Below are 16484 nucleotides of genomic sequence, written 5' to 3'. Positions count from 1 at the left end.
TTTGATAAAACGAAAACTTTTTGAGTTATTAGCAGAAAACTGGTTAAAAACATTGATTTTTTCATTATAAAACTAACACTTTCGATAGCGAATAAATCGAAAACTATTAATTTTATCAAAAAAATGTATAGAACGTTTTTTGCTTATAATGAATGTTTTTACCAACTCTTGTGGTCAAAATATAATAAAAATTTCCACCCCCGAGATGGCGTTGTAACCACCCTCATGGTAAAAGCGCCTTTTGGCATGATATAGATTTTGATCCTTGGACTACCCACTAATTATTCTCAAATTTTGAAGCAAATCGATCCATTCTGTAAAAATTGCGAGGTTTTCTCCTATTTTAAGCTTCATTACTTGGACTAATTTATCAAATACAGTGTTTTGTGATATAAAACAACACAAGGTACCATTTTTCAAACTTAATAAAAAGTTCTGTTAATTATCTCGGTCGTAAGTCAAAAGCCTTCCCGTTGATGAAGTTTAGTGATTAGTGATGATAAAAAGGGGCATGGTTTCTGCGAAGAAACATTTCCATGACGTAAACAGAAGAAAAGTAGGTAATGTATAATTTAATATTGAAGAGTAGGAAGAGGAAAAAATAATTTTTAACTAGATTTTTGCTTATTCACAGTTAAGTGCAAGGCGGTATACTAAGCACACAATAATTGTTAATAATATAGACCTAAAATACATACTTTAGATAGGTTATGGAATCACATAAATATACGGATAGATAGTAGACTATTCACATATAGTCATAGTCCAAATAGAACTAACATCAATCCTCTGTATTTACTGCTTCTGTCAACGAATAATTATTCATCAACTCTCAGAACTAGCTTATCAAATTATAAATATATTTTAATCGTGATATTTTATTGTCTTCTTTTTTTCAATTTTGTTCTGTTTGTATCTTCATTCTGTTGGCATTCCGTTAATACAAATGCGGTTTCTAAAATAAGATCTACCTACTCAAATATTGCCATTTTTCCGAAGCTATACCTCGGATTTCGGTCAGTTTTGACATTGATCCCATCGAAAACAAGCGGACAGTAAACCAACCCTCGCAAGAGCGTTTAGTAAATAACCAGGTAAACTAAATACAGAAACTATTTTGCATAACTTGAGGGTTAATTCAAGTTGGGATCAAGCGAAGGAAATACGTATAAGAATAGAGAAAGCAAGAGCGTTGTTCACTAACATGAAGTAAATTTTCAACTCTAACAGCTTCACCCTGCATCTCAAAATCCGACTTCTTATATGTATTTCCGGTTTTATTATATGGGATAGAGGCGTGGACAATGACCGCAACAATAATGAAAAAGGTAAAGACCTTCGAAATGTGGGCTTACCGATGTATATTTAGTCCAGGAACTGAAGCTTTTCAGCTCGCAATTTTTACAGAATGGATCGATTTGCTTGAAAATTTGACAATAAGTAGTGGATAGTCCAAGAATCAAAATCTATATGATGCGCCGAAAGGCGCTTTTACCATGGGGGTGGTTGCCACCTCACCTTGGAGGTGGAACTTTTTTATTATATTTGGACCGCAAAAGTTGATAAAAAGATTCATTTTAAGCAAAAAATGTTCTATACATTTTTTTGATAAAATTAATATTTGTCGATATATTCGCTATCGAAAGTGTTAGTTTTATATCGAAAAAATCAATGTTTTTCGATATTATACTCATTTACGATTAATTCAATTTTTGCCGTAGAAAAATTTTTTTCAAACCAAGTTCTTGGGATTTAAATAACCTACAATTTCATATTTAAACATTTTTTAGTATCTCTGATGCTAATCTTTCTATTCTGAAGGAAATGGCATTTTTAGCAAACTACAAAAATTCGTTATTCGCTTTTAACTCGTTTTTTTTTAAACTAATCATTATAAGCCAGTCAAACTTCTGGAATCTATTACTAATACATAAATAAAGAAGTATGAATAAGGCCAATGACTAAAAACACCGCTAACTTACATTATTAAGCTTCCAATTGGATTTCTCCTTTTTTTTTTCAAAAAAATATATTGATTTTTTAACCGTAACTTTTTTATTTTTTATCCTATAAAGTTTGGTAAAAAAGAATTTTGTATATCTCTACAAGATCTATAATGCTATTAATATTCAATCCTTTTTAAATCCTAAGTCGCAAAAAGAGGTGACTGTAAAAGGGTTGGTAAAGGTGTTTTTTGCATGTTATTACAAGTTTTAATTGTCAATAGCTCACTTAGTTTCTGCCGTAGAAAAAATGTTTGCTAACCCCATTCTTGGGAATTAAATAGGCTACAATTTTAGATTGATATATTTTTTCGTATCCCTGATGCTAATCTTTCTATTCTGAATAGTCCAGAAAGCCACTGCGCATCCGCTGGGAAAAATATTCTAATTCGGATTTTTTGCACAATCTTACTCAAAAAGGACCCCTTTTAACAAATTTGCATGTTGCCAGGACCAAAAGTTGGTCAAAAATTTTTTAAACGTTTTTTTTTTGTTTTTTTCCTAAAATTATTTTTTTTGCATGGAACAAAATTTTTTTAGGTTTTTTGGATCATTCCAAACAGAAAATGTCTTTTCTCTAAAGTTGATAGTTTTTGACATATAAGCGATTAAAAATTGAAAAATTGCGAAATCGGCCATTTTTAACTCTCAAAAACATCGATATTCTTTAAACATCGATTGATGAAATCCCGAAGAGTTTTTTGCAATACAATATCAAAAATCCCTTTGTTTTTTAATTGCCAATCAAGCGTGCGCGACACTATTTTCCACCGTTGCATGTGTATGCAGTATGGTGCAAATGAAAGGAATAAATTCGTTATTTCGTAAACCGGCGACTTTAAGGAAAAATCCCGAAACAGGTCGATTTTTATTTATAAGTTATGATATTGTGACATAAATGGTATACTAGTGACGTCATCCATCTGGGCGTGATGACGTAATCGATGATTTTTTTAAATGAGAATAGGGGTCTTGTGCTAGCTCATTTGAAAGGTTCTTCAATTCTCTATTCAGTAATATAAATATTTACATTATTATTTATACAGGGTGTCCAATAATTTAATTACTTTGTCAATTTGCCAAATGATTTAATTTAATAAAAATTTTTTGGACACCCTGTATAAATAATTATGTTCATGTTTATATTACTGAATAGAGAATTGAAGAACCTTTCAAATGAGCTAGCACACGACCCCTATTCTTATTTAAAAAAATCATCGATTACGTCATCACGCCCAGATGAATGACGTCACTAGTATACCATATATGTGACAATATCATAACTTAAAAATAAAAATCGACCTGTTTCGGGATTTTCCGTTAAAGTCACCGGTTTACGAAATAACGAATTTATTCCTTTCATTTACACCATACTGTATACACATACAACGGTGGAAAATAGTGTCGCGCACGCTTGATTGGCAATTAAAAAACAAAGGGGTTTTTGATATTGTATTGCAAAAAACTCTTCGAGATTTCATCAATTGATGTTTATAGAATATCTACCTACCTTGTCAACATTCAAATTTTCAGTTTTTCACATAGTTTTTGAGGGTTAAAAATGGCCGATTTCGCAATTTTTCAATTTTTAATCGCTTATATGTCAAAAACTATCAACTTTAGAGAAAAGTCACTAAAGACCTTTTCTGTTTGGAATGATCCAAAAAACCTAAAAACTTTTGTTCCATGCAAAAAAAATAATTTTAGGAAAAAAACAAAAAAAAAACGTTTAAAAAATTTTTGACCAACTTTTGGTCCTGGCAACATGCAAAGTTAAAAGGGGTCCTTTTTGAGTAAGATTGTGCAAAAAATCCGAATTAGAATATTTTTCCTCGCGGATGCGCAGTGGCTTTCTGGACTAGAAGAAAAGGGCATTTTTACCAAACTACAAAAATTCGTTATTCGCTTTTAACTCCATTTTTTTTAAAACTAATCATTCTAAGCCGTTCAAACCTCTAAAACCTATTAATAGTACATAAATATAGAATACCAAATAAGGTCAATGACTAATTTTAATTAGGGTGGTAAGTAGGGGGAAGTTTCCGATCACTTTTTGGCTGAAAAAAATAGGGACTGACATTCTTTTCATAATAAGTCACTATAATACTTTAAGTTGGATTGAACAAGTTATCTTCGAAAAATGCACAGTTTTCCCATCTTTTGAGTTTGAAACTACAATATTTAGCATTTGACGAAGAAGAGCTAACATATAATAAAGTATAGCTCGATTACTATTGGTCTTAAAGAAAATAAAAAAACTGTTTTGTTTATTTTTTCAATAGGTACAAAAAAACATTGATTTTTTCGATATAAAACTAACACTTTCAATAGCGAATACATCGAAAAAAATGTATGAAAAAAAAATGTAAAAAAAATGTATAGAACGTTTTTTGCTTAGAATGAATGTTTTTACCAACTTTTGCGGTCAAAATATAATAAAAAATTTCCACCCCCCGAGATGGGGTGGCAACCACCCCCATTGTAAAAGAGCCTTTCGGCATGATATAGATTTTGATCCTTGGACTATCCACTTGGACTATCCAGGTTTTGTCCTATTTTAAGCTTCATTACTTGGACTAATTACACATATTCTGTACTGAGCACGTGACCAACGAGGAGGTACTACGCCGGATAGGTAAGGAGAGAGAGGGGTAGGAATAATTATACAGAAAAGAAAGTCGGAATACTTGGATCACGTTATGAGGCACAATAAATATATAGTATTACAGCGAATCATCCAAGGGAAAAGAGAGAGCAGAAGGGGTCCAGGGAGGAGGGACACTCGTGGCTCCAAAACTTGCAGCAATGGTTCGGATTGTCATTTGCTGAACTATTCAGATCTACCGTAACCAAGTCAGAATAGCCATCTTAATTGCCAACGCTCGGAGCGAGCAAGGCACATGAAGAATATCAAAAAAAGGAGTATATCAACACATAATATCGCACTTTACTACATACTGACCCAACAGAAAATGGATTTAGATTAAACATGATTCCTTTTTTATAGAGAAAGCAGTTACTTTGGCGTGTGGTCTGGTCAACAGTCTCTGGAAACATTTTCAAACAAAAAATGATGACACTGAAATTGACCAAAATAACGGGACAATCTTACGGTAGGACATGCTAAGTTACTTTATTTGCGAACAAAAGTCAGCGACAGCTTTAGTCAAAACAAGGTTGTAGTTTTAACAGCGTTTAGGTAAACGACAACACAAAGGAAAGGGTTCAAATGAACTGTTCGATGCATGAAGTATTACAGTTGAACCCAACAGTTGTTTTTCTAGGGAGTATTATCGACCTAAAATAATTTCTTCGGAACTTATCCAGAAATTAAAATCATATACTTTGACAATTTTGACAAAGGGAACATCCATAAACTACGTCGTTGAATAGGGGGAGGGGGGACTTTGTTTATTACGACGGTATACGACAGGGGGAGGGGGCCATGAGTGCACATCCGACGTCGTTTGAAGTTCACGAATATAAAAAATATATCCAATTTTAGAATTAAAAAAAAATAGTATATTATTTTTATCGCATACTTTTCATGCATTTTGTTTTTATCACTCACAGCCTTAATAATATTGCTAGCAGTTTTATACAGACTAACAAACAATAAAACATTGTTCTATGTCTTTAAACAAACGCTTCTTTTCAGAACAACGTGTGGAAGCAATAAATATTAAACTGTTCACTTATTTACTGAATACTCTGTGAAACAATTCTACAAGAATGAATAGAAATAAAATATTCTATTCTATTTAGTTAGTACATTGTATCTATTTATACTTAATAAAAGAAATGGCATTGAAATCAAAACAAAATAAATATTAAGCCGGCACTTCACTTTCGCCGAAGTCGATCGAGGTTCAACAAGTACGAGAGTGTAGACGGTCACCTTGTGTAACTTTGCCTCACTTCGTTCTAGTTCCATTCTCTGTCGGTCTGGTCAAAGGGATCTTTGTCGATATCGTACCGCTCTTTGTCGGTATCGCACTTTGAACGAGTGTGTAGAGAGGGTACTTCGGACTTCGGTCAACTTTGGCGAAGTCCGAAGTGCCTCTCTACACACTCGTTCTACTTCGCGAGGAACACATACAAGCGGTGCGATACCGACAAAGATCCCTTTGACTCGGACGCTCCAGACCCACATATTTCGGAAGTAGAACGAAGTTAGGCAAAGTTACACAAGGTGGCCGTCTACACTCTCGTACTTGTTGAACCTCGATTTACTTCGGCGAGAGTGTGGACGGCGTTTTTGATTTATATAATGCAGTTAAGAAAGCATAGGAACTCCGATAAAAGTGTTGTCTTTTGTCCCAATGAAGCTAATTATTAGTTGTACTAGTTGTAGAGAAAATAGTACGCGGATATTAATGAGCTACATAGTAATACTGATTTGGATACATCCGTAAATAAACTTGGAGTGCTAACTTTAAAAAATCCAGAAATAACATTGAATTTTAAAAAATCTCAAAAAGGGGGGGTCATGAGTTGCAATTGCAACGTCGGTATGAGGGGGGGGGTCAACTGTAAACGACGCTTTACGACAGAAGGAGGGAGGATATTAAAAACTCCAAAAACTTTACGACGTAGTTTATGGATGTTCCCAAAGTGTAACGTATAGCCCGTATAGGAATTTTGACAACTAACAATTTACAATTTTTGACGACTTTGAATAGTCCTGTCCTATATAACAACAAATCAAGTATAGCTGGCTGAGCCATCGAACCAACAACCAACTTTATAGTATCTGATCTGATCTGTTATAATTTCTAAATAATTTCCACAGTTGGCCACATAGGTACCAGCTTTTTTATTTTTTTTTTTTGTAAACCCAATCTCTTAGTTCATATCAAACAAATGTTTAAACAGAACTAACTTAAAAAATCCTATGTATTTACTACTTTTGCCAAAACATAATTATTTTTCAATTTTTAGAACTAGATCATCAAATTATAAATCTGGACCACGGAGGTAAACTACATTATGTCAATATGTTGTTGTTTTGAATAAGTTCCTTTAATCCACGTATTTTATTAGTTGGATTATACAAATTTGGTTTTGGACCAGATAACAGCGAAACTACAGGGTAACATTCCATGGTGCTTAATGTATGCTGATGATGTCGTGTTAGTAGGAAATAGTGAAAGAGACTTAGAACAAAAACTGGAACAGTGGAGACAAGCTCTGGAGGAAAAAGGTTTAAAACTTAGTAGGACAAAAACAGAGTATTTGGAATGTTCATTTAAAGATGGAGCTACTACAAATAAAATGGTATCTTTGGATGGTGAAATGATTGTGAAAAGCAATAGTTTTAAGTACCTAGGATCGGTATTACAGAGTAATGGAGAAATAGATGGAGATGCATGCAGTAGAATTAGGGCTGGATGGATGAAGTGGAAAGAAGCGAGTGGTGTGTTGTGTGACAGAAAAATTCCAATGAAGCTGAAGGGAAAATTCTATAAAACAGCCATAAGACCGGCTATGATGTACGGGACTGAATGTTGGGCAGTGAAAAAGAAAGAGGAACAACGAATGCATGTGGCGGAAATGAGAATGCTTAGATGGATGAGTGGAGTGACAAAGAAGGATAAAATTAGAAATGAGTATATTAGGGGAAGTCTAGGTGTGGCACCAATTGATGCCAAAATGAGAGAGCATAGGTTAAGATGGTTCGGTCATGTTCAACGTCGAGACGTTAATCACCCAATACGAAGAATAGCTGAAGTGCAGATTCCTGGAAGGAGTAGGAGAGGAAGACCAAAGAAGACCTGGGGGGAGGCGATAAGGCAGGACATGTTGGTAAAGGGGATTAACATTGATATGACCCAAGACAGAATTGTGTGGAGAAATGCAATTAGGGAAGCCGACCCCGCATAGGGATAAGGCAAAGAGAATGATGATGATACAAATTTGGTTATATGTTATCATTAAAATATGGTCACATCGTTTTTCAAAAAATTATGGAATATATCACATTTTTATAACACTCAGAGTGCTCTACTGTACAGTTGCTCGAAATGACATAGAGTAATAATTTACCTCCAAGGTCCAGAAATATATTTTAATCATGATATTTTATTGTCTTTTGTTCAATTACATCCTCATTATGTTTGCTCCTCTCCTTTCATATAAATACGGTTCCTAAAATACGATCTACCTACTCAAATATTACCATTTTTTCCGAAGCTATAATATCTCGGATTTCGGTCAGTTGTGACATCGATCCCATCGAAAACAAGCGGAAAGTAAACCAACCCTCGCAAGACCGTTTAGTAAATAACCAGGTAAACTAAATACAGAAACCAGTAAAGAGGGTAGCCGAAACCCTCCTAAAACAAATCTTATAATCGGAGCGAGATAAGTTTCTAACAACTCGGTTTTGATGGTTTCAAATTCGTTTTTCGTAAGATTTCTTTTTTGTGTGATCGGATTCCTTTGCGAAGGGAAATTTGAGATAGTTTTCCGTGTGAAACAAATAATTGGGGCTTTTGTTTTTGTCGTCATGTTATGCTTACAACTTTGTTTTTCTTTTCTTGGTATTTACAATGTAATCTATAGTGTCTTAAAAAATATAAGGTAATTAGAGTATGTAACTTCCCAGAATTTTAATCTTCGCATCTTAAAAACATAGGCGTGCCTACAGATTGTACAAAGAGCTTCGTTTTATTTCATTACGTATTTAATCCAAGTAATGAAGCTTAAAATAGGACAAAACCTCGCAATTTTTACAGAATAGATCGATTTGCGTGAAAATTTGAGAATAAGTAGTGGATAGTCCAAGGATCAAAATCTATATCATGCCGAAAGCCGCTTTTGCCATGGGGGTGGTTGCCACCCCATCTCGGGGGTGGAATTTTTTTTATATTTCAATCGCAAAAGTTGGTAAAAACGTTCATTCTAAGCCAAAAACGTTCTATACATTTTTTTGATCAAATTGATAGTTTTCGATTTATTCGCTATCGAAAGTGTTAGTTTTATATCGAAAAAATCAATGTTTTTAACAAGTTTTCTGCTAATAACTCCAAAAGTTTTCGTTTTATTAAAACAACTTTACTTAACAAAAATGTACCTTTTCAAAAAATAAACAAAACCGTTTTTTAAATTTTTTTTAAGACCAACAGTAATCGAGCTATATTTTATTATATGTTGGCTCCTCTTCGTCAAATGCTAAGTAATGTAGTTTCAAAGTCAGCAGACGGGAAAACTATGCATTTTTTGAGGACAGCTTGTTCAATCTAATTTAATGTACTTAAAAATATCTATCTCCAGAAATAAAAAAAGTCTCTAGCTCAAAAATTAGGTGACTTACAATGAAAAGAATGCAGTCCCCATTTTCTTCAGCGAAAAAGTGATCGCAAGCAAGCAACCCCGTAATCACCACCTTAATTTAAATTGGTCATTAACCTGATTTGGTATTTTTTATTTAGGTATTATTAGTAGGTTCTAGAAGTTTGACCGGCTTAGAATGATTAGTAAAAAAAATGGAGTTAAAAGCGAATAACGAATTTTTGTAGTTTGGCAAAAAATGACCTTTCCTTCAGAATAGCAAGATTAGCATCAGAGATACGAAAAAATATTTAACTATGAAATTGTATCTTATTTAATTCCCAAGAATGTCATTTGAAAACAATTTTTTTACGGCAAAAGTTGAGTGAGCTATTGACAATTAAAACTTGTAATAACATGCAAAAACCACCTTTACCAACCCTTTCAAAGTCACCTCTTTTCGTGACGGAGGATTTTAAAAAGATTTAATATTAATAGACTTAAATATTTTGTAACAACCTACAAAATTATTTTTTACCAAACTTTCTAAGATAAAAAAATTAAAAAGTTAAAAAATCAATATATTTTTTTGAAAAAAAGAGGAAAAATCCAATTGGAAGCATAATAATGTAAGTTGTCGGTGTTTTTAGTCATTAGCCTTATTCATTCTTATTTATTTATGTATTATTAATAGATTCTAGAAGTTTGACTGGCTTGGAATGATTAGTTTTTAAGAAACTGGAGTTAAAAGCGAATAACGAATTTTTGTAGTTTGGTAAAAAATGCCATTTTCTTCAGAATAGAAAGATTAGCGTCAGATGTATGAAAAAAGGTTTTAATATAAAATTGTAGGTCATTTAATTCCCAAGAACTTCCCACAAAAATTGAGTGAATCGTAAATGAGTATATCGAAAAACATTGATTTCCTATATACAAAACTAACACTTTCGATAGCGAATAAATCGAAAACTATTAATTTTTTAAAAAATGTATAGAACATTTTTTGCTTAGAATTAATGTTTTTATCAACTTTTGCGTTCAAAATATAATAAATAATTTCCACCCCCGAGATGGGGTGGCAACCACCCCCATGGTAAAAGCGCCTTTCGGCATCATATAGATTTTGATCCTTGGACTATCCAGTACTTATTCTCAAATTTTCAAGCAAATCGATCCATTCTGTAAAAATTGCGAGGTGAAAAGCTTCGGTTCCTGGCCTAATTTGAGCGGCAATTGCTGTTCTCTGTTCTGTTTTCATTCAATGTTTTTGTTTGTATTTATTTATAAATGGTTAAATTTGATTGTTGTTAATACAAAATCATCTGTACATAAGTTTAATACATAGTGTTAAAAGTGAACGATTGAAAAATTGAACAATTGCCTTCTTCCTGTGGTGCTGTCCTTTAGTGGAGGTTAACGACTACTGACTACACTGGCAAATCTCTCTTTGTTCAATGCGGCTCTAAACTTCTAAACAAAGATGTTGAATCAATGCCGGTCTAGTCTGATATTTTTAAGCCACAAAATCTGGCACCTACCGAGACCACGTTTTCCTTCAATCTTCCCCAGGATGATCAGTTGTGCAGGGCGGTAATTTTTGTTTATCATTATGTATTGTAGATAACTTACTGTTCTATCTTTGATGATCTTTAGCAGCTCCCTGTTTGTATCTACTCTCCTCAGGAGATTTTCGTTGGTCGTATGGGTTGTAAAGGTATTTTCAAGATCCTTTTATAAAGCCAGAGTTCAAAGGCTTCTAACTTGTTCATAAGCGTTATGTTGAGCGTCCAGGCCTCTGTTCCATGCAGACAACGACATTTAAGGCTGATATTAATGCTACTATGGTGATAACAGATAACATAAAAGAAATCCAAACAACCTGCTACGAACATAAAATGGTTTTATATGCACTCTTCATAGATTTTAAACAGGCCTATGACAAAATTAACAGAAAAAAATGTATGAAGCCATACGGCAAATGAAAATACCAGAAAAACTAATCAAGCTAATAAGAATTACCTTAAATATGACATCTAACGAAATAGTGTGGAACAGTCAAAAATCGCAAGAGTTTGTAGTCAAAAAAGGACTCAGACAAGGTGACCCTCTATCAACTGTGTTATTTAATCTAGATTTGGAAATAATTGTAAGGAACAGCAGAATAGAAACACAAGAAACGATCTACCGTAACGATCATCAATGCATGGCCTACGCCGACGACCTTACACTGCTAACAAAAACTAATACCGAATTAAAGAAAATCATGAGAAGATTAGTCAGAGAGGCAAAAAAATTCGGCCTAGAAATAAATGAAGAAAAGACGAAGTATATGATGCTAGGCAACACAGAAAAAGAACCTGAAGATATGCTTATTGTTAACAGCGTTCGATGGAAAAGAATATAAATTTAAACGAGTAAAGCACTTTACATATCTAGGTGCCATAATAGATGAAAAAGGACACGAGCAAAATTAACTAAAGCACAGGATAGCTAAAGGTAACCGAAAGGTCGGCAGTTTAAAAAAATTATTAAAAGCAAATTATGTATCAAGAAAGACGAAAATCAGAATATACCAAACTGTAATAAGAGCAACAGTCACCTACGGATGTGAGACATGGATACTAAACAAAACAGAAGAAGAAATAATAGAGAGGTGGGAACGCAAGGTACTGAGGACTATTTTCGGGGGAAAATACGGCAGACGGTTGGCAAAGAAGAACTAATCAAGAATTAAGGATGCTTTACAAGGAACCAACTATAACAAGATACACAAAGACACAAAGAATCAGGTGGGCAGGTCATGTCGAGAGGATGGATAGGTCAAGAATGCCAAAGAAGGTACTGTTAAGAAGACCAGTTGGGACAAGGAGACGAGGTAGACCAAGAAAAAGATGGCACGAAGAGTTTCAAGAGGATATAGGATCGATGGAAATTACAGACTGGAAAGAGACAGCGAAAAATAGGCTACAGTGGAGAAAAATAGTGCAGCAATTTTTACATTGACATTAAATCAAATTATATATTATATAATATATATAAGACATTAGTATATATTGACATTTGTATTATGTAAAATTGTAATTGTTAAGTTGTAAAGCCCTAGGCCTACAAGGCCTGTAGAGCATATTAAATAAAATTAATGCTAGTGATACAAAATACGCTTTTCATTTTGTAAAGTATTGTCGGGCTACCTCTATTCTCTCTCTTACTTCTTGTTTATAATCAAGTTGATTGTTGAACTAACAACCAAGATATATGTATTTGTCAACGTAAATGTAGGGAAGCACAAACGTCAAGCTGTTGGTGGTTCACATAATATATTGGAAAGGTAAATTTTTCTTCTTTGATATTTTCATAACTCTTGTTATCGGAGTATTGATCTTCATCCCCATTTTTTTACAACTGTCGGTGACCCTATTAATAGTATCTGGAGACTATGGTCCGAATCAGTCATTAAAACAGTGTTGTCTGCATAGCGGATATTGTTTACTCTTTATCCCTTTATCCTGATATCTTCTAAAGATTGCTAGAAAGCAATCGCAAATATTACCTCCGAGTAGACAGTATCAGTTAAACAGTATCGGTGATAGCACGCAACCTGGTCTGACACTTCGTTGTACTTGAATTGCCCTTGACGTGTTAACATTGGTGTTTATGATTGCTGTCTGATTCCAATAAATAGTTTTTATAATTTGAGAATCTTTTTTGTCGATTCCGATGTCGTTCAATCTCTCCACCAAGATCATGTGCTTCATGTGCTTCACCCGGTTGAACGCCTGTTCAAAATCTATAAAACAGACAAAAAGGTCTGCTTCTTAAGCAGGTCATCATCACCATTGGCCCTACAACTTCTGGCGAACCTTGCCCTGTTCTAGAATCATCTTCCATTCCTTCCTCTCCTACTACTTTCTTTTCTAATTTTCCTTCCTCTCCTTCGCCTTTCTATTCGTAGTCTTAACAAGCGTAAGTCATCTTCCTCCTGGTCCTTAAATCATGCTCTGGGCCTGTCTCTTTTCCTCACTCCTTCCGGTCTTGGGTTATAAAATTTATAATATGTTTTGACGGTTCTATCTTTCATTATCTCGAAGTGGCTCAGCCACCGCAGCCTGTTTATTTTGATGGACCTACCAATACTACTATTACTATAGGGTCCCTATAATGGTGGTAAAGCGTTTACGTTATAGCGTTTACGTCATAATCCGTTCTCCTGCACGCCTTTATAAATATGTCTGAGTATTTTACGTTCAAAACACCCTAAAGTTCTTCATCACGTTTTGTCATCGTCCACATTTCTGATAAACAAGTGAGAATGGGCTTGATAAGAGCTCTGTATATCAATGTTTTCGTTCTTTTTGTGATTATAGGTCTGGATCCCGCGTATGAAAAAAAAGTTGATTAATAGCAAGCTGAAAATTTGTTAATAGCTTAAAGGTGTCTAGTCGGATATACTTTGATATATGGGAATACTGGAACAGGGGCAGTTTTAATTGTGGAACAGGTTAAAAATTTGGAACGGTCAGACCAAGAAAACGGCACATTTATTTTGTCCGACAGAACAGATCTTAACTCTTTGAACAGAGATTAAACTCTCATGCAAAAATCAGACTGCTATTTATCACCAAATGGGCGTTTTAATGAGTGGAACATTTAGAATATGTCAAATGACAGGAATTATGACAGGTGATAAATAGCAGTCTGATTTTTGCATGAGAGTTTAATCTCTGTTCGGAGAGTTTAAGTCTGTTCTGTCGGACAAAATAAATGTGCCGTTTTCGTGGTGTGACCGTTCCAAATTTTTAACCTGTTCCACAATTAAAACCTGTTCCAGTGTTCCCATATATCAAAGTTTCTCCGACTAGACACCATTAAGCTATTAGCAAATTTTCAGCTTGCTATTAATCAACTTTTTTTTATACGCGGGATCCAGACCTACTATGTTTGTATGTTTGATGTTAAAAGTTTCTTTATTCCTTTGTAGTATGCTCTATTTGTTAGATGTATATAGTTTGGTTGGTTTATGTGCCTAGATATACGAACTCTCTTAGTCATTCGAAAGTATATGTATATGTAGCCCCATTATTTTTGCCGCTGCTTCTGCGCCGTGAACGATTGGACCAGGTCCGTCTTTCTTCTTGTTATGATATCGATGGCATCCGCATACGCTAGTATTTGTACACTCCTATTAATAACGGATTCTCTTGTTGTTATTCCAGACTCTTTAATAACTTTTTCTATAATAATGTTGAATAGGTAAGATAGGCTATCTCCCTAGTCTTACGAAGTCCATTTGTGCCTGGAAAGTTATTAATAGAGGTCCATGTCACCAGCCCCCCCTTTTTCGATTTGAGGGTCAAAAAAAAGCTCATTCGTTTGTATTGCGTTAGTACTGGATTGTATCACCCTTCATTCGTTTGTACTGCCCCCACCCTTTTAAATCTGCCTGGAGGGGCTGGTGACATGCCATCCCCCCCTTTTTCGATTTGAGGGTCAAAAAAAGGTTCATTCGTTTGTATTGCGTTAGTACTGGATTGTATCACCCTTCATTCGTTTGTACTGCCCCCACCCTTTTAAATCTGCCTGGAGGGGCTGGTGACATGCTATCCCCCCCTTTTTCGATCTGGGGGTCCGGGATGGGTATGTTCGTTTGTACTGCGTTAGTATCGGATTATATCGCCCTTATTTTGTTTGTACTGCCCCCACCCGTCTAGATTGGCCTGGGGGGCCAGTGACATGCTACCCTGTACTCTGCACTTTTTGCCTTCTAAATGTCGAAAATAGGCTATTTCGTTTGTACTGCGTTAGTACTGGATTGTATCACCCTTCATTCGTTTGTACTGCCTCCACCCTTTTAAATCTGCCTGGAGGGGCTGGTGACATGCCATCCCCCCCTTTTTCGATGTGGGGGTCCGGGATGGGTATGTTCGTTTGTACTACGTTAGTATCGGATTGTATCGCCCTTATTTTGTTTGTACCGCCCCCACCCGTCTAGATTGGCCTGGGGGGCCAGTGACATGCTACCCCTCTACTATGCATTCTTTGCCATATGAATGTCAAAAATAGGCTATTTCGTTTGTACTGCGTTAGTACTGGATTGTACCGCCCTTATTTTGTTTGTACTACCCCTACCCTTCTACATTTAAAACAGAGAAGGATTAGTGCTAGGAGTAAGGACACAAAATCAGCCAAACATTGCACATAGTAACACCGTGGGTGTAAAATTTGGTAAATTCGTCAAAAATGAAACGAATTAAATTTTGAAACTGAAAAACAGGCTTACAAGCCACTCTCCACTCTCCATGGGGAATGGAAATTTACCCCCTCAGATGGATCTCGGAGTAGTAGCGATTTGAAAAATGCTACATGTATTTGTTGGAGATATTTTGAACACCATTTTCAATCAGAAATCAGAGCAGCGACCTTGTCTTTTCCTACTAGGAAGAAATTTATCCATCCCCTCAATAAATTTTACAGTTTCAGACGCTATCGATATGATTATCAAAGATATTATGCGGCGTATTCCGAAATGCACTCTTCGTTGTACAATTTCAACCTCTCTGGATAACTGATTAACTGAAACATACATACGGCAGAATTCATTGGAATCGAAAATTATTAAAAGTATGTATTTGGAACATTAAATGAAAAGTTCCCACAATCAATATCTTTCTTACCATCTAATGTCAGAGACCAGATAACAATAATTGCAGCTGCTATGTTCTGGCAATTTGTTTTCTAGAAAGGTTTGTATTGTTCATTTATGACTGCAATAAGATTCAGAATTTCCGTAGGTATTTCATTATTTGTAAAATAAATATAGTGTCAAAAACTTGCTTATACATTTGACGCACTGTCCGTCAACGTGTTAATTGACTCTACAGATTCAGTGCCAAAACGAGACATTTTTATAGAAAAATATTTGCAAGTATATTAAATGCCAAACTGACCTATTAAATAAACAATGACATTGCAGTTTTCGATTTCTACTATGGAATTATCGCTGTATAGACCGGCGGATCTGTTTTGAGGTGGATGTGAGAGGTGGCATTCCGATTTTTGCAGATAAAATTAGGTAACAACTTCAGTAATTAAAATTGACTTACGCTCCTTCTCAAATATGTTTGGAACATTATTAAAAAAATTTACATATTTAAAAATTTCGAAAAACATCGATTTTTTTCAACTTTCATTGCTTGTAACTTAAAAACGATT

The sequence above is a fragment of the Diabrotica virgifera genome, chromosome 1 (assembly GCF_917563875.1).
Source record: "Diabrotica virgifera virgifera chromosome 1, PGI_DIABVI_V3a".
Classification (NCBI taxonomy): domain Eukaryota; kingdom Metazoa; phylum Arthropoda; class Insecta; order Coleoptera; family Chrysomelidae; genus Diabrotica; species Diabrotica virgifera.
This window is presented reverse-complemented; position numbering follows the sequence as displayed.